Raw genomic sequence first — 15383 nt, forward strand, 5'->3', positions numbered from 1 at the left:
ACGGCACCACGAGTTACCGGTGCGTATATCATGAAATACATTTCATCGAACAGCGCTGCCATTTTCTTTGACTATAGAAATATGCAGCTTTTCTCAATGATGAAAAAACTGTATCAGGCAGCAATGACGAGACGATTTTGTTTATTTCAACTAATTGATTATTTTATTGTTTGAACAAGCTGATGAGCACCAAGAAACTCGTTAATGAGTGTTCCAGATGTAACGGGGGTGTAGCTCAGTGGTAGAGCGCTCGCTTTGCATGTGAGAAGTCCCGGATTCCATCCCCGGCACCACCAAAGCGCTCTCAACTTTAGCGGTATCTTTTTTATTGCCTATTGTAATACTACGGCACCATGAGTTACCGGTGCGCATATCATGAAATACATTTCATCGAACAGCGCTGCCATTTTCTTTGAATATAGAGATAAGCAGCTTTCCTCAATGGTGAAAAAACTGTATCAGGCAGCAATGACGAGATGATTTTGTTTATTTCAACTATTGAATTATTTTGTTAGAACAAGCTGATGAGCACCAAGAAACTCGTTAAAGAGTGCTCCATATGTAACGGGGGTGTAGCTCAGTGGTAGAGCGCTCGCTTTGCATATGAGAAGCCTCGGGTTCAATCCCCGGCACCTCCAAAGCGCTCTCGAATTTAGCGGTATCTTTTTTTATTGCCTGTTGTAATACTACGGCACCTTGAGTTACCGGTGCGCATGTCATGAAATACAATTCATCGAACAGCGCTGCCAGTTTCTTTGACTATAGAAATATGCAGCTTTCCTCAATGAGGAAAAAACTGTATCAGGCAGCAATGACGAGATGATTTTGTTTATTTTAACTATAGAATTATTTTATTGTTAGAACAAGCTGATGAGCACCAAGAAACGCTTTAATGAGTGCCCCAGATGTAACGGGGGTGTAGCTCAGTGGTAGAGCGCTCGCTTTGCATGTGAGAAGCCTCGGGTTCCATCCCCGGCACCACCAAAGCGCTCTCAACTTTAGCGGTATCTTTTTTATTGCCTATTGTAATACTACGGCACCACGAGTTACCGGTGCGTATATCATGAAATACATTTCATCGAACAGCGCTGCCATTTTCTTTGACTATAGAAATATGCAGCTTTCCTCAATGATGAAAAAACTGTATCAGGCAGCAATGACGAGACGATTTTGTTTATTTCAACTAATTGATTATTTTATTGTTTGAACAAGCTGATGAGCACAAAGAAACTCGTTAATGAGTGTTCCATATGTAACGGGGGTGTAGCTCAGTGGTAGAGCGCTCGCTTTGCATGTGAGAAGTCCCGGGTTATATCCCCGCACCTCCAAAGCGCTCTCGACTTTAGCGGTATCTTTTTTTATTGCCTGTTGTAATACAACGGCACCTTGAGTTACCGGTGCGCATATCATGAAATACAATTCCTCAAACAGCGCTGCCATTTTCTTTGACTATAGAAATATGCAGCTTTCCTCAATGATGAAAAAACTGTATCAGGCAGCAATGACGAGACGATTTTGTTTATTTCAACTAATTGATTATTTTATTGTTTGAACAAGCTGATGAGCACAAAGAAACTCGTTAATGAGTGTTCCATATGTAACGGGGGTGTAGCTCAGTGGTAGAGCGCTCGCTTTGCACGTGAGAAGTCCCGGGTTCCATCCCCGGCACCTCCAAAGCGCTCTCGACTTTAGCGGTATCTTTTTTTATTGCCTGTTGCAATACTACGGCATCACGAGTTACCGGTGCGCATATCATGAAATACATTTCATCGAACAGCGCTGCCATTTTCTTTCACTATAGAGATAAGCGGCTTTCCTCAATGATGAAAAAAACTGTATCAGGCAGCAATGACGAGACGATTTTGTTTATTTCAACTAATTGATTATTTTATTGTTTGAACAAGCTGATGAGCCCCAAGAAACTCGTTAATCAGTGCTCCAGATGTAACGGGGGTGTAGCTCAGTGGTAGAGCGCTCGCTTTGCATGTGAGAAGTCCCGGGTTTCATGCCCGGCACCTCCAAAGCGCTCTCGACTTTAGCGGTATCTTTTTTTATTGCCTGTTGTAATACTACGGCATCACGAGTTACCGGTGCGCATATCATGAAATACATTTCATCGAACAGCGCTGCCATTTTCTTTCACTATAGAGATAAGCGGCTTTCCTCAATGATGAAAAAAACTGTATCAGGCAGCAATGACGAGACGATTTTGTTTATTTCAACTAATTGATTATTTTATTGTTTGAACAAGCTGATGATCACCAAGAAACTCGTTAATCAGTGCTCCAGATGTAATGGGGGTGTAGCTCAGTGGTAGAGCGCTCGCTTTGCTTGTGAGTAGTCCTGGGTTCAGACCCCGGCACCTCGAAAGCGCTCTCGACTTTAGCGGTATCTTTTTTTATTGCCTGTTGTAATACTACGGCACCACGAGTTACCGGTGCGTATATCATGAAATACATTTCATCGAACAGCGCTGCCATTTTCTTTGACTATAGAAATATGCAGCTTTTCTCAATGATGAAAAAACTGTATCAGGCAGCAATGACGAGACGATTTTGTTTATTTCAACTAATTGATTATTTTATTGTTTGAACAAGCTGATGAGCACCAAGAAACTCGTTAATGAGTGTTCCAGATGTAACGGGGGTGTAGCTCAGTGGTAGAGCGCTCGCTTTGCATGTGAGAAGTCCCGGATTCCATCCCCGGCACCACCAAAGCGCTCTCAACTTTAGCGGTATCTTTTTTATTGCCTATTGTAATACTACGGCACCATGAGTTACCGGTGCGCATATCATGAAATACATTTCATCGAACAGCGCTGCCATTTTCTTTGAATATAGAGATAAGCAGCTTTCCTCAATGGTGAAAAAACTGTATCAGGCAGCAATGACGAGATGATTTTGTTTATTTCAACTATTGAATTATTTTGTTAGAACAAGCTGATGAGCACCAAGAAACTCGTTAAAGAGTGCTCCATATGTAACGGGGGTGTAGCTCAGTGGTAGAGCGCTCGCTTTGCATATGAGAAGCCTCGGGTTCAATCCCCGGCACCTCCAAAGCGCTCTCGAATTTAGCGGTATCTTTTTTTATTGCCTGTTGTAATACTACGGCACCTTGAGTTACCGGTGCGCATATCATGAAATACAATTCATCGAACAGCGCTGCCAGTTTCTTTGACTATAGAAATATGCAGCTTTCCTCAATGAGGAAAAAACTGTATCAGGCAGCAATGACGAGATGATTTTGTTTATTTTAACTATAGAATTATTTTATTGTTAGAACAAGCTGATGAGCACCAAGAAACGCTTTAATGAGTGCCCCAGATGTAACGGGGGTGTAGCTCAGTGGTAGAGCGCTCGCTTTGCATGTGAGAAGCCTCGGGTTCCATCCCCGGCACCACCAAAGCGCTCTCAACTTTAGCGGTATCTTTTTTATTGCCTATTGTAATACTACGGCACCACGAGTTACCGGTGCGTATATCATGAAATACATTTCATCGAACAGCGCTGCCATTTTCTTTGACTATAGAAATATGCAGCTTTCCTCAATGATGAAAAAACTGTATCAGGCAGCAATGACGAGACGATTTTGTTTATTTCAACTAATTGATTATTTTATTGTTTGAACAAGCTGATGAGCACAAAGAAACTCGTTAATGAGTGTTCCATATGTAACGGGGGTGTAGCTCAGTGGTAGAGCGCTCGCTTTGCATGTGAGAAGTCCCGGGTTATATCCCCGGCACCTCCAAAGCGCTCTCGACTTTAGCGGTATCTTTTTTTATTGCCTGTTGTAATACAACGGCACCTTGAGTTACCGGTGCGCATATCATGAAATACAATTCCTCAAACAGCGCTGCCATTTTCTTTGACTATAGAAATATGCAGCTTTCCTCAATGATGAAAAAACTGTATCAGGCAGCAATGACGAGACGATTTTGTTTATTTCAACTAATTGATTATTTTATTGTTTGAACAAGCTGATGAGCACAAAGAAACTCGTTAATGAGTGTTCCATATGTAACGGGGGTGTAGCTCAGTGGTAGAGCGCTCGCTTTGCACGTGAGAAGTCCCGGGTTCCATCCCCGGCACCTCCAAAGCGCTCTCGACTTTAGCGGTATCTTTTTTTATTGCCTGTTGCAATACTACGGCATCACGAGTTACCGGTGCGCATATCATGAAATACATTTCATCGAACAGCGCTGCCATTTTCTTTCACTATAGAGATAAGCGGCTTTCCTCAATGATGAAAAAAACTGTATCAGGCAGCAATGACGAGACGATTTTGTTTATTTCAACTAATTGATTATTTTATTGTTTGAAAAAGCTGATGAGCCCCAAGAAACTCGTTAATCAGTGCTCCAGATGTAACGGGGGTGTAGCTCAGTGGTAGAGCGCTCGCTTTGCATGTGAGAAGTCCCGGGTTTCATGCCCGGCACCTCCAAAGCGCTCTCGACTTTAGCGGTATCTTTTTTTATTGCCTGTTGTAATACTACGGCATCACGAGTTACCGGTGCGCATATCATGAAATACATTTCATCGAACAGCGCTGCCATTTTCTTTCACTATAGAGATAAGCGGCTTTCCTCAATGATGAAAAAAACTGTATCAGGCAGCAATGACGAGACGATTTTGTTTATTTCAACTAATTGATTATTTTATTGTTTCAACAAGCTGATGATCACCAAGAAACTCGTTAATCAGTGCTCCAGATGTAATGGGGGTGTAGCTCAGTGGTAGAGCGCTCGCTTTGCTTGTGAGTAGTCCTGGGTTCAGACCCCGGCACCTCGAAAGCGCTCTCGACTTTAGCGGTATCTTTTTTTATTGCCTGTTGTAATACTACGGCACCACGAGTTACCGGTGCGCATATCATGAAATACATTTCATCGAACAGCGCTGCCATTTTCTTTCACTATAGAGATAAGCGGCTTTCCTCAATGATGAAAAAAACTGTATCAGGCCGCAATGACGAGACAATTTTGTTTATTTCAACTAATTGATTATTTTATTGTTTGAACAAGCTGATGAGCACAAAGAAACTCGTTAATGAGTGTTCCATATGTAACGGGGGTGTAGCTCAGTGGTAGAGCGCTCGCTTTGCATGTGAGAAGTCCCGGGTTATATCCCCGGCACCTCCAAAGCGCTCTCGACTTTAGCGGTACCTTTTTTTATTGCCTGTTGTAATACTACGGCACCTTCAGTTACCGGTGCGCATATCATGAAATACAATTCATCGAACAGCGCTGCCATTTTCTTTGACTATAGAAATATGCAGCTTTCCTCAATGATGAAAAAACTGTATCAGGCAGCAACGACGAGACGATTTTGTTTATTTCAACTAATTGATTATTTTATTGTTTGAACAAGCTGATGAGCACCAAGAAACTCGTTAATCAGTGCTCCAGATGTAACGGGGGTGTAGCTCAGTGGTAGAGCGCTCGCTTCGCATGTGAGAAGTCCCGGGTTCCGTCCCCGGCACCTCCAAAGCGCTCTCGACTTTAGCGGTATCTTTTTTATTGCCTATTGTAATACTACGGCACCATGAGTTACCGGTGCGCATATCATGAAATACATTTCATCGAACAGCGCTGGCATTTTCTTTGATTATAGAGATAAGCAGCTTTCCTCAATGGTGAAAAAACTGTATCAGGCAGCAATGACGAGATGATTTTGTTTATTTCAACTATTGAGTTATTTTGTTAGAACAAGCTGATGAGCACCAAGAAACTCGTTAAAGAGTGCTCCAGATGTAACGGGGGTGTAGCTCAGTGGTAGAGCGCTCGCTTTGCATGTGAGAAGCCTCGGGTTCAATCCCCGGCACCTCCAAAGCGCTCTCGAATTTAGCGGTATCTTTTTTTATTGCCTGTTGTAATATTACGGCACCACGAGTTACCGGTGCGTATATCATGAAATACATTTCATCGAACAGCGCTGCCATTTTCTTTGACTATAGAAATATGCAGCTTTTCTCAATGATGAAAAAGCTGTATCAGGCAGCAATGACGAGACGATTTTGTTTATTTCAACTAATTGATTATTTTATTGTTTGAACAAGCTGATGAGCACCAAGAAACTCGTTAATGAGTGTTCCAGATGTAACGGGGGTGTAGCTCAGTGGTAGAGCGCTCGCTTTGCATGTGAGAAGTCCCGGGTTCCATCCCCGGCACCACCAAAGCGCTCTCAACTTTAGCGGTATCTTTTTTATTGCCTATTGTAATACTACGGCACCATGAGTTACCGGTGCGCATATCATGAAATACATTTCATCGAACAGCGCTGCCATTTTCTTTGACTATAGAGATAAGCAGCTTTCCTCAATGGTGAAAAAACTGTATCAGGCAGCAATGACGAGATGATTTTGTTTATTTCAACTATTGAATTATTTTGTTAGAACAAGCTGATGAGCACCAAGAAACTCGTTAAAGAGTGCTCCAGATGTAACGGGGGTGTAGCTGAGTGGTAGAGCGCTCGCTTTGCATATGAGAAGCCTCGGGTTCAATCCCCGGCACCTCCAAAGCGCTCTCGAATTTAGCGGTATCTTTTTTTATTGCCTGTTGTAATACTACGGCACCTTGAGTTACCGGTGCGCATATCATGAAATACAATTCATCGAACAGCGCTGCCAGTTTCTTTGACTATAGAAATATGCAGCTTTCCTCAATGAGGAAAAAACTGTATCAGGCAGCAATGACGAGATGATTTTGTTTATTTTAACTATAGAATTATTTTATTGTTAGAACAAGCTGATGAGCACCAAGAAACGCTTTAATGAGTGCCCCAGATGTAACGGGGGTGTAGCTCAGTGGTAGAGCGCTCGCTTTGCATGTGAGAAGCCTCGGGTTCCATCCCCGGCACCACCAAAGCGCTCTCAACTTTAGCGGTATCTTTTTTTATTGCCTGTTGTAATACTACGGCACCACGAGTTACCGGTGCGTATATCATGAAATACATTTCATCGAACAGCGCTGCCATTTTCTTTGACTATAGAAATATGCAGCTTTTCTCAATGATGAAAAAACTGTATCAGGCAGCAATGACGAGACGATTTTGTTTATTTCAACTAATTGATTATTTTATTGTTTGAACAAGCTGATGAGCACAAAGAAACTCGTTAATGAGTGTTCCATATGTAACGGGGGTGTAGCTCAGTGGTAGAGCGCTCGCTTTGCACGTGAGAAGTCCCGGGTTCCATCCCCGGCACCTCCAAAGCGCTCTCGACTTTAGCGGTATCTTTTTTTATTGCCTGTTGCAATACTACGGCATCACGAGTTACCGGTGCGCATATCATGAAATACATTTCATCGAACAGCGCTGCCATTTTCTTTCACTATAGAGATAAGCGGCTTTCCTCAATGATGAAAAAAACTGTATCAGGCAGCAATGACGAGACGATTTTGTTTATTTCAACTAATTGATTATTTTATTGTTTGAACAAGCTGATGAGCCCCAAGAAACTCGTTAATCAGTGCTCCAGATGTAACGGGGGTGTAGCTCAGTGGTAGAGCGCTCGCTTTGCATGTGAGAAGTCCCGGGTTTCATCCCCGGCACCTCCAAAGCGCTCTCGACTTTAGCGGTATCTTTTTTTATTGCCTGTTGTAATACTACGGCATCACGAGTTACCGGTGCGCATATCATGAAATACATTTCATCGAACAGCGCTGCCATTTTCTTTCACTATAGAGATAAGCGGCTTTCCTCAATGATGAAAAAAACTGTATCAGGCAGCAATGACGAGACGATTTTGTTTATTTCAACTAATTGATTATTTTATTGTTTGAACAAGCTGATGATCACCAAGAAACTCGTTAATCAGTGCTCCAGATGTAATGGGGGTGTAGCTCAGTGGTAGAGCGCTCGCTTTGCTTGTGAGTAGTCCTGGGTTCAGACCCCGGCACCTCGAAAGCGCTCTCGACTTTAGCGGTATCTTTTTTTATTGCCTGTTGTAATACTACGGCACCACGAGTTACCGGTGCGCATATCATGAAATACATTTCATCGAACAGCGCTGCCATTTTCTTTCACTATAGAGATAAGCGGCTTTCCTCAATGATGAAAAAACTGTATCAGGCAGCAATGACGAGACAATTTTGTTTATTTCAACTAATTGATTATTTTATTGTTTGAACAAGCTGATGAGCACAAAGAAACTCGTTAATGAGTGTTCCATATGTAACGGGGGTGTAGCTCAGTGGTAGAGCGCTCGCTTTGCATGTGAGAAGTCCCGGGTTATATCCCCGGCACCTCCAAAGCGCTCTCGACTTTAGCGGTACCTTTTTTTATTGCCTGTTGTAATACTACGGCACCTTCAGTTACCGGTGCGCATATCATGAAATACAATTCATCGAACAGCGCTGCCATTTTCTTTGACTATAGAAATATGCAGCTTTCCTCAATGATGAAAAAACTGTATCAGGCAGCAATGACGAGACGATTTTGTTTATTTCAACTAATTGATTATTTTATTGTTTGAACAAGCTGATGAGCACCAAGAAACTCGTTAATCAGTGCTCCAGATGTAACGGGGGTGTAGCTCAGTGGTAGAGCGCTCGCTTCGCATGTGAGAAGTCCCGGGTTCCGTCCCCGGCACCTCCAAAGCGCTCTCGACTTTAGCGGTATCTTTTTTATTGCCTATTGTAATACTACGGCACCATGAGTTACCGGTGCGCATATCATGAAATACATTTCATCGAACAGCACTGGCATTTTCTTTGATTATAGAGATAAGCAGCTTTCCTCAATGGTGAAAAAACTGTATCAGGCAGCAATGACGAGATGATTTTGTTTATTTCAACTATTGAATTATTTTGTTAGAACAAGCTGATGAGCACCAAGAAACTCGTTAAAGAGTGCTCCAGATGTAACGGGGGTGTAGCTCAGTGGTAGAGCGCTCGCTTTGCATGTGAGAAGCCTCGGGTTCAATCCCCGGCACCTCCAAAGCGCTCTCGAATTTAGCGGTATCTTTTTTTATTGCCTGTTGTAATACTAACGGCACCACGAGTTACCGGTGCGTATATCATGAAATACATTTCATCGAACAGCGCTGCCATTTTCTTTGACTATAGAAATATGCAGCTTTTCTCAATGATGAAAAAGCTGTATCAGGCAGCAATGACGAGACGATTTTGTTTATTTCAACTAATTGATTATTTTATTGTTTGAACAAGCTGATGAGCACCAAGAAACTCGTTAATGAGTGTTCCAGATGTAACGGGGGTGTAGCTCAGTGGTAGAGCGCTCGCTTTGCATGTGAGAAGTCCCGGGTTCCATCCCCGGCACCACCAAAGCGCTCTCAACATTAGCGGTATCTTTTTTATTGCCTATTGTAATACTACGGCACCATGAGTTACCGGTGCGCATATCATGAAATACATTTCATCGAACAGCGCTGCCATTTTCTTTGACTATAGAGATAAGCAGCTTTCCTCAATGGTGAAAAAACTGTATCAGGCAGCAATGACGAGATGATTTTGTTTATTTCAACTATTGAATTATTTTGTTAGAACAAGCTGATGAGCACCAAGAAACTCGTTAAAGAGTGCTCCGGATGTAACGGGGGTGTAGCTGAGTGGTAGAGCGCTCGCTTTGCATATGAGAAGCCTCGGGTTCAATCCCCGGCACCTCCAAAGCGCTCTCGAATTTAGCGGTATCTTTTTTTATTGCCTGTTGTAATACTACGGCACCTTGAGTTACCGGTGCGCATATCATGAAATACAATTCATCGAACAGCGCTGCCAGTTTCTTTGACTATAGAAATATGCAGCTTTCCTCAATGAGGAAAAAACTGTATCAGGCAGCAATGACGAGATGATTTTGTTTATTTTAACTATAGAATTATTTTATTGTTAGAACAAGCTGATGAGCACCAAGAAACGCTTTAATGAGTGCCCCAGATGTAACGGGGGTGTAGCTCAGTGGTAGAGCGCTCGCTTTGCATGTGAGAAGCCTCGGGTTCCATCCCCGGCACCACCAAAGCGCTCTCAACTTTAGCGGTATCTTTTTTATTGCCTATTGTAATACTACGGCACCACGAGTTACCGGTGCGTATATCATGAAATACATTTCATCGAACAGCGCTGCCATTTTCTTTGACTATAGAAATATGCAGCTTTCCTCAATGATGAAAAAACTGTATCAGGCAGCAATGACGAGACGATTTTGTTTATTTCAACTAATTGATTATTTTATTGTTTGAACAAGCTGATGAGCACAAAGAAACTCGTTAATGAGTGTTCCATATGTAACGGGGGTGTAGCTCAGTGGTAGAGCGCTCGCTTTGCATGTGAGAAGTCCCGGGTTATATCCCCGGCACCTCCAAAGCGCTCTCGACTTTAGCGGTATCTTTTTTTATTGCCTGTTGTAATACAACGGCACCTTGAGTTACCGGTGCGCATATCATGAAATACAATTCCTCAAACAGCGCTGCCATTTTCTTTGACTATAGAAATATGCAGCTTTCCTCAATGATGAAAAAACTGTATCAGGCAGCAATGACGAGACGATTTTGTTTATTTCAACTAATTGATTATTTTATTGTTTGAACAAGCTGATGAGCACAAAGAAACTCGTTAATGAGTGTTCCATATGTAACGGGGGTGTAGCTCAGTGGTAGAGCGCTCGCTTTGCACGTGAGAAGTCCCGCGTTCCATCCCCGGCACCTCCAAAGCGCTCTCGACTTTAGCGGTATCTTTTTTTATTGCCTGTTGCAATACTACGGCATCACGAGTTACCGGTGCGCATATCATGAAATACATTTCATCGAACAGCGCTGCCATTTTCTTTCACTATAGAGATAAGCGGCTTTCCTCAATGATGAAAAAACTGTATCAGGCAGCAATGACGAGACAATTTTGTTTATTTCAACTAATTGATTATTTTATTGTTTGAACAAGCTGATGAGCACAAAGAAACTCGTTAATGAGTGTTCCATATGTAACGGGGGTGTAGCTCAGTGGTAGAGCGCTCGCTTTGCATGTGAGAAGTCCCGGGTTATATCCCCGGCACCTCCAAAGCGCTCTCGACTTTAGCGGTACCTTTTTTTATTGCCTGTTGTAATACTACGGCACCTTCAGTTACCGGTGCGCATATCATGAAATACAATTCATCGAACAGCGCTGCCATTTTCTTTGACTATAGAAATATGCAGCTTTCCTCAATGATGAAAAAACTGTATCAGGCAGCAATGACGAGACGATTTTGTTTATTTCAACTAATTGATTATTTTATTGTTTGAACAAGCTGATGAGCACCAAGAAACTCGTTAATCAGTGCTCCAGATGTAACGGGGGTGTAGCTCAGTGGTAGAGCGCTCGCTTCGCATGTGAGAAGTCCCGGGTTCCGTCCCCGGCACCTCCAAAGCGCTCTCGACTTTAGCGGTATCTTTTTTATTGCCTATTGTAATACTACGGCACCATGAGTTACCGGTGCGCATATCATGAAATACATTTCATCGAACAGCACTGGCATTTTCTTTGATTATAGAGATAAGCAGCTTTCCTCAATGGTGAAAAAACTGTATCAGGCAGCAATGACGAGATGATTTTGTTTATTTCAACTATTGAATTATTTTGTTAGAACAAGCTGATGAGCACCAAGAAACTCGTTAAAGAGTGCTCCAGATGTAACGGGGGTGTAGCTCAGTGGTAGAGCGCTCGCTTTGCATGTGAGAAGCCTCGGGTTCAATCCCCGGCACCTCCAAAGCGCTCTCGAATTTAGCGGTATCTTTTTTTATTGCCTGTTGTAATACTAACGGCACCACGAGTTACCGGTGCGTATATCATGAAATACATTTCATCGAACAGCGCTGCCATTTTCTTTGACTATAGAAATATGCAGCTTTTCTCAATGATGAAAAAGCTGTATCAGGCAGCAATGACGAGACGATTTTGTTTATTTCAACTAATTGATTATTTTATTGTTTGAACAAGCTGATGAGCACCAAGAAACTCGTTAATGAGTGTTCCAGATGTAACGGGGGTGTAGCTCAGTGGTAGAGCGCTCGCTTTGCATGTGAGAAGTCCCGGGTTCCATCCCCGGCACCACCAAAGCGCTCTCAACATTAGCGGTATCTTTTTTATTGCCTATTGTAATACTACGGCACCATGAGTTACCGGTGCGCATATCATGAAATACATTTCATCGAACAGCGCTGCCATTTTCTTTGACTATAGAGATAAGCAGCTTTCCTCAATGGTGAAAAAACTGTATCAGGCAGCAATGACGAGATGATTTTGTTTATTTCAACTATTGAATTATTTTGTTAGAACAAGCTGATGAGCACCAAGAAACTCGTTAAAGAGTGCTCCGGATGTAACGGGGGTGTAGCTGAGTGGTAGAGCGCTCGCTTTGCATATGAGAAGCCTCGGGTTCAATCCCCGGCACCTCCAAAGCGCTCTCGAATTTAGCGGTATCTTTTTTTATTGCCTGTTGTAATACTACGGCACCTTGAGTTACCGGTGCGCATATCATGAAATACAATTCATCGAACAGCGCTGCCAGTTTCTTTGACTATAGAAATATGCAGCTTTCCTCAATGAGGAAAAAACTGTATCAGGCAGCAATGACGAGATGATTTTGTTTATTTTAACTATAGAATTATTTTATTGTTAGAACAAGCTGATGAGCACCAAGAAACGCTTTAATGAGTGCCCCAGATGTAACGGGGGTGTAGCTCAGTGGTAGAGCGCTCGCTTTGCATGTGAGAAGCCTCGGGTTCCATCCCCGGCACCACCAAAGCGCTCTCAACTTTAGCGGTATCTTTTTTATTGCCTATTGTAATACTACGGCACCACGAGTTACCGGTGCGTATATCATGAAATACATTTCATCGAACAGCGCTGCCATTTTCTTTGACTATAGAAATATGCAGCTTTCCTCAATGATGAAAAAACTGTATCAGGCAGCAATGACGAGACGATTTTGTTTATTTCAACTAATTGATTATTTTATTGTTTGAACAAGCTGATGAGCACAAAGAAACTCGTTAATGAGTGTTCCATATGTAACGGGGGTGTAGCTCAGTGGTAGAGCGCTCGCTTTGCATGTGAGAAGTCCCGGGTTATATCCCCGGCACCTCCAAAGCGCTCTCGACTTTAGCGGTATCTTTTTTTATTGCCTGTTGTAATACAACGGCACCTTGAGTTACCGGTGCGCATATCATGAAATACAATTCCTCAAACAGCGCTGCCATTTTCTTTGACTATAGAAATATGCAGCTTTCCTCAATGATGAAAAAACTGTATCAGGCAGCAATGACGAGACGATTTTGTTTATTTCAACTAATTGATTATTTTATTGTTTGAACAAGCTGATGAGCACAAAGAAACTCGTTAATGAGTGTTCCATATGTAACGGGGGTGTAGCTCAGTGGTAGAGCGCTCGCTTTGCACGTGAGAAGTCCCGCGTTCCATCCCCGGCACCTCCAAAGCGCTCTCGACTTTAGCGGTATCTTTTTTTATTGCCTGTTGCAATACTACGGCATCACGAGTTACCGGTGCGCATATCATGAAATACATTTCATCGAACAGCGCTGCCATTTTCTTTCACTATAGAGATAAGCGGCTTTCCTCAATGATGAAAAAAACTGTATCAGGCAGCAATGACGAGACGATTTTGTTTATTTCAACTAATTGATTATTTTATTGTTTGAACAAGCTGATGAGCCCCAAAAAACTCGTTAATCAGTGCTCCAGTAGTAACGGGGGTGTAGCTCAGTGGTAGAGCGCTCGCTTTGCATGTGAGAAGTCCCGGGTTTCATCCCCGGCACCTCCAAAGCGCTCTCGACTTTAGCGGTATCTTTTTTTATTGCCTGTTGTAATACTACGGCATCACGAGTTACCGGTGCGCATATCATGAAATACATTTCATCGAACAGCGCTGCCATTTTCTTTCACTATAGAGATAAGCGGCTTTCCTCAATGATGAAAAAAACTGTATCAGGCAGCAATGACGAGACGATTTTGTTTATTTCAACTAATTGATTATTTTATTGTTTGAACAAGCTGATGATCACCAAGAAACTCGTTAATCAGTGCTCCAGATGTAATGGGGGTGTAGCTCAGTGGTAGAGCGCTCGCTTTGCTTGTGAGTAGTCCTGGGTTCAGACCCCGGCACCTCGAAAGCGCTCTCGACTTTAGTGGTATCTTTTTTTATTGCCTGTTGTAATACTACGGCACCACGAGTTACCGGTGCGCATATCATGAAATACATTTCATCGAACAGCGCTGCCATTTTCTTTCACTATAGAGATAAGCGGCTTTCCTCAATGATGAAAAAAACTGTATCAGGCAGCAATGACGAGACAATTTTGTTTATTTCAACTAATTGATTATTTTATTGTTTGAACAAGCTGATGAGCACAAAGAAACTCGTTAATGAGTGTTCCATATGTAACGGGGGTGTAGCTCAGTGGTAGAGCGCTCGCTTTGCATGTGAGAAGTCCCGGGTTATATCCCCGGCACCTCCAAAGCGCTCTCGACTTTAGCGGTACCTTTTTTTATTGCCTGTTGTAATACTACGGCACCTTCAGTTACCGGTGCGCATATCATGAAATACAATTCATCGAACAGCGCTGCCATTTTTTTTACTATAGAAATATGCAGCTTTCCTCAATGATGAAAAAACTGTATCAGGCAGCAATGACGAGACGATTTTGTTTATTTCAACTAATTGATTATTTTATTGTTTGAACAAGCTGATGAGCACAAAGAAACTCCATAATGAGTGTTCCATATGTAACGGGGGTGTAGCTCAGTGGTAGAGCACTCGCTTTGCACGTGAGAAGTCCCGGGTTCAATCCCCGGCACCTCCAAAGCGCTCTCGAATTTAGCGGTATCTTTTTTTATTGCCTGTTGTAATACTACGGCACCACGAGTTACCGGTGCGTATATCATGAAATACATTTCATCGAACAGCGCTGCCATTTTCTTTGACTATAGAAATATGCAGCTTTTCTCAATGATGAAAAAACTGTATCAGGCAGCAATGACGAGACGATTTTGTTTATTTCAACTAATTGATTATTTTATTGTTTGAACAAGCTGATGAGCACCAAGAAACTCGTTAATGAGTGTTCCAGATGTAACGGGGGTGTAGCTCAGTGGTAGAGCGCTCGCTTTGCATGTGAGAAGTCCAGGGTTCCATCCCCGGCACCTCCAAAGCGCTCTCGACTTTAGCGGTATCTTTTTTTAATGCCTGTTGTAATACTACGGCATCACGAGTTACCGGTGCGCATATCATGAAATACATTTCATCGAACAGCGCTGCCATTTTCTTTCACTATAGAAATAAGCGGCTTTCCTCAATGATGAAAAAAACTGTATCAGGCAGCAATGACGAGACGATTTTGTTTATTTCAACTAATTGATTATTTTATTGTTTGAACAAGCTGAT

At 42.5% G+C, this 15383-nt stretch overlaps 36 non-coding genes across 36 annotated transcripts; all 36 read left to right on the plus strand.

The window, feature by feature from the left end:
* The first annotated feature begins 224 nt into the window (after nucleotides 1-224).
* On the plus strand, nucleotides 225-296 carry TRNAA-UGC (transfer RNA alanine (anticodon UGC)). Its single transcript has one exon. It is a non-coding gene; the product is annotated as a tRNA-Ala (tRNA).
* A 270-nt stretch (nucleotides 297-566) lies between these two features.
* On the plus strand, nucleotides 567-638 carry TRNAA-UGC (transfer RNA alanine (anticodon UGC)). Its single transcript has one exon. It is a non-coding gene; the product is annotated as a tRNA-Ala (tRNA).
* A 274-nt stretch (nucleotides 639-912) lies between these two features.
* On the plus strand, nucleotides 913-984 carry TRNAA-UGC (transfer RNA alanine (anticodon UGC)). Its single transcript has one exon. It is a non-coding gene; the product is annotated as a tRNA-Ala (tRNA).
* A 618-nt stretch (nucleotides 985-1602) lies between these two features.
* Nucleotides 1603-1674, plus strand: TRNAA-UGC (transfer RNA alanine (anticodon UGC)). Its single transcript has one exon. It is a non-coding gene; the product is annotated as a tRNA-Ala (tRNA).
* Nucleotides 1675-1949: 275 nt separating this feature from the next.
* TRNAA-UGC (transfer RNA alanine (anticodon UGC)) lies at nucleotides 1950-2021 on the plus strand. The gene has a single exon. It is a non-coding gene; the product is annotated as a tRNA-Ala (tRNA).
* A 621-nt stretch (nucleotides 2022-2642) lies between these two features.
* Nucleotides 2643-2714, plus strand: TRNAA-UGC (transfer RNA alanine (anticodon UGC)). The gene has a single exon. It is a non-coding gene; the product is annotated as a tRNA-Ala (tRNA).
* Nucleotides 2715-2984: 270 nt separating this feature from the next.
* TRNAA-UGC (transfer RNA alanine (anticodon UGC)) lies at nucleotides 2985-3056 on the plus strand. Its single transcript has one exon. It is a non-coding gene; the product is annotated as a tRNA-Ala (tRNA).
* A 274-nt stretch (nucleotides 3057-3330) lies between these two features.
* Nucleotides 3331-3402, plus strand: TRNAA-UGC (transfer RNA alanine (anticodon UGC)). The gene has a single exon. It is a non-coding gene; the product is annotated as a tRNA-Ala (tRNA).
* A 273-nt stretch (nucleotides 3403-3675) lies between these two features.
* TRNAA-UGC (transfer RNA alanine (anticodon UGC)) lies at nucleotides 3676-3747 on the plus strand. The gene has a single exon. It is a non-coding gene; the product is annotated as a tRNA-Ala (tRNA).
* A 274-nt stretch (nucleotides 3748-4021) lies between these two features.
* Nucleotides 4022-4093, plus strand: TRNAA-UGC (transfer RNA alanine (anticodon UGC)). The gene has a single exon. It is a non-coding gene; the product is annotated as a tRNA-Ala (tRNA).
* Nucleotides 4094-4368: 275 nt separating this feature from the next.
* TRNAA-UGC (transfer RNA alanine (anticodon UGC)) lies at nucleotides 4369-4440 on the plus strand. The gene has a single exon. It is a non-coding gene; the product is annotated as a tRNA-Ala (tRNA).
* Nucleotides 4441-5062: 622 nt separating this feature from the next.
* On the plus strand, nucleotides 5063-5134 carry TRNAA-UGC (transfer RNA alanine (anticodon UGC)). The gene has a single exon. It is a non-coding gene; the product is annotated as a tRNA-Ala (tRNA).
* Nucleotides 5135-5408: 274 nt separating this feature from the next.
* TRNAA-CGC (transfer RNA alanine (anticodon CGC)) lies at nucleotides 5409-5480 on the plus strand. The gene has a single exon. It is a non-coding gene; the product is annotated as a tRNA-Ala (tRNA).
* Nucleotides 5481-5750: 270 nt separating this feature from the next.
* TRNAA-UGC (transfer RNA alanine (anticodon UGC)) lies at nucleotides 5751-5822 on the plus strand. The gene has a single exon. It is a non-coding gene; the product is annotated as a tRNA-Ala (tRNA).
* Nucleotides 5823-6096: 274 nt separating this feature from the next.
* TRNAA-UGC (transfer RNA alanine (anticodon UGC)) lies at nucleotides 6097-6168 on the plus strand. Its single transcript has one exon. It is a non-coding gene; the product is annotated as a tRNA-Ala (tRNA).
* Nucleotides 6169-6784: 616 nt separating this feature from the next.
* TRNAA-UGC (transfer RNA alanine (anticodon UGC)) lies at nucleotides 6785-6856 on the plus strand. Its single transcript has one exon. It is a non-coding gene; the product is annotated as a tRNA-Ala (tRNA).
* Nucleotides 6857-7130: 274 nt separating this feature from the next.
* TRNAA-UGC (transfer RNA alanine (anticodon UGC)) lies at nucleotides 7131-7202 on the plus strand. Its single transcript has one exon. It is a non-coding gene; the product is annotated as a tRNA-Ala (tRNA).
* A 275-nt stretch (nucleotides 7203-7477) lies between these two features.
* Nucleotides 7478-7549, plus strand: TRNAA-UGC (transfer RNA alanine (anticodon UGC)). The gene has a single exon. It is a non-coding gene; the product is annotated as a tRNA-Ala (tRNA).
* A 621-nt stretch (nucleotides 7550-8170) lies between these two features.
* Nucleotides 8171-8242, plus strand: TRNAA-UGC (transfer RNA alanine (anticodon UGC)). The gene has a single exon. It is a non-coding gene; the product is annotated as a tRNA-Ala (tRNA).
* A 274-nt stretch (nucleotides 8243-8516) lies between these two features.
* On the plus strand, nucleotides 8517-8588 carry TRNAA-CGC (transfer RNA alanine (anticodon CGC)). Its single transcript has one exon. It is a non-coding gene; the product is annotated as a tRNA-Ala (tRNA).
* A 270-nt stretch (nucleotides 8589-8858) lies between these two features.
* TRNAA-UGC (transfer RNA alanine (anticodon UGC)) lies at nucleotides 8859-8930 on the plus strand. The gene has a single exon. It is a non-coding gene; the product is annotated as a tRNA-Ala (tRNA).
* A 275-nt stretch (nucleotides 8931-9205) lies between these two features.
* On the plus strand, nucleotides 9206-9277 carry TRNAA-UGC (transfer RNA alanine (anticodon UGC)). The gene has a single exon. It is a non-coding gene; the product is annotated as a tRNA-Ala (tRNA).
* Nucleotides 9278-9893: 616 nt separating this feature from the next.
* Nucleotides 9894-9965, plus strand: TRNAA-UGC (transfer RNA alanine (anticodon UGC)). The gene has a single exon. It is a non-coding gene; the product is annotated as a tRNA-Ala (tRNA).
* Nucleotides 9966-10238: 273 nt separating this feature from the next.
* TRNAA-UGC (transfer RNA alanine (anticodon UGC)) lies at nucleotides 10239-10310 on the plus strand. Its single transcript has one exon. It is a non-coding gene; the product is annotated as a tRNA-Ala (tRNA).
* A 274-nt stretch (nucleotides 10311-10584) lies between these two features.
* On the plus strand, nucleotides 10585-10656 carry TRNAA-UGC (transfer RNA alanine (anticodon UGC)). Its single transcript has one exon. It is a non-coding gene; the product is annotated as a tRNA-Ala (tRNA).
* A 274-nt stretch (nucleotides 10657-10930) lies between these two features.
* On the plus strand, nucleotides 10931-11002 carry TRNAA-UGC (transfer RNA alanine (anticodon UGC)). Its single transcript has one exon. It is a non-coding gene; the product is annotated as a tRNA-Ala (tRNA).
* Nucleotides 11003-11276: 274 nt separating this feature from the next.
* TRNAA-CGC (transfer RNA alanine (anticodon CGC)) lies at nucleotides 11277-11348 on the plus strand. The gene has a single exon. It is a non-coding gene; the product is annotated as a tRNA-Ala (tRNA).
* Nucleotides 11349-11618: 270 nt separating this feature from the next.
* TRNAA-UGC (transfer RNA alanine (anticodon UGC)) lies at nucleotides 11619-11690 on the plus strand. The gene has a single exon. It is a non-coding gene; the product is annotated as a tRNA-Ala (tRNA).
* Nucleotides 11691-11965: 275 nt separating this feature from the next.
* On the plus strand, nucleotides 11966-12037 carry TRNAA-UGC (transfer RNA alanine (anticodon UGC)). Its single transcript has one exon. It is a non-coding gene; the product is annotated as a tRNA-Ala (tRNA).
* A 616-nt stretch (nucleotides 12038-12653) lies between these two features.
* On the plus strand, nucleotides 12654-12725 carry TRNAA-UGC (transfer RNA alanine (anticodon UGC)). Its single transcript has one exon. It is a non-coding gene; the product is annotated as a tRNA-Ala (tRNA).
* A 273-nt stretch (nucleotides 12726-12998) lies between these two features.
* On the plus strand, nucleotides 12999-13070 carry TRNAA-UGC (transfer RNA alanine (anticodon UGC)). The gene has a single exon. It is a non-coding gene; the product is annotated as a tRNA-Ala (tRNA).
* A 274-nt stretch (nucleotides 13071-13344) lies between these two features.
* On the plus strand, nucleotides 13345-13416 carry TRNAA-UGC (transfer RNA alanine (anticodon UGC)). The gene has a single exon. It is a non-coding gene; the product is annotated as a tRNA-Ala (tRNA).
* Nucleotides 13417-13691: 275 nt separating this feature from the next.
* On the plus strand, nucleotides 13692-13763 carry TRNAA-UGC (transfer RNA alanine (anticodon UGC)). The gene has a single exon. It is a non-coding gene; the product is annotated as a tRNA-Ala (tRNA).
* A 622-nt stretch (nucleotides 13764-14385) lies between these two features.
* Nucleotides 14386-14457, plus strand: TRNAA-UGC (transfer RNA alanine (anticodon UGC)). The gene has a single exon. It is a non-coding gene; the product is annotated as a tRNA-Ala (tRNA).
* Nucleotides 14458-14730: 273 nt separating this feature from the next.
* On the plus strand, nucleotides 14731-14802 carry TRNAA-UGC (transfer RNA alanine (anticodon UGC)). Its single transcript has one exon. It is a non-coding gene; the product is annotated as a tRNA-Ala (tRNA).
* A 274-nt stretch (nucleotides 14803-15076) lies between these two features.
* On the plus strand, nucleotides 15077-15148 carry TRNAA-UGC (transfer RNA alanine (anticodon UGC)). The gene has a single exon. It is a non-coding gene; the product is annotated as a tRNA-Ala (tRNA).
* Nucleotides 15149-15383: the final 235 nt, after the last annotated feature.

This window comes from Rhipicephalus microplus, chromosome 3 (genome assembly GCF_043290135.1).
Source record: "Rhipicephalus microplus isolate Deutch F79 chromosome 3, USDA_Rmic, whole genome shotgun sequence".
NCBI classification, from domain to species: domain Eukaryota; kingdom Metazoa; phylum Arthropoda; class Arachnida; order Ixodida; family Ixodidae; genus Rhipicephalus; species Rhipicephalus microplus.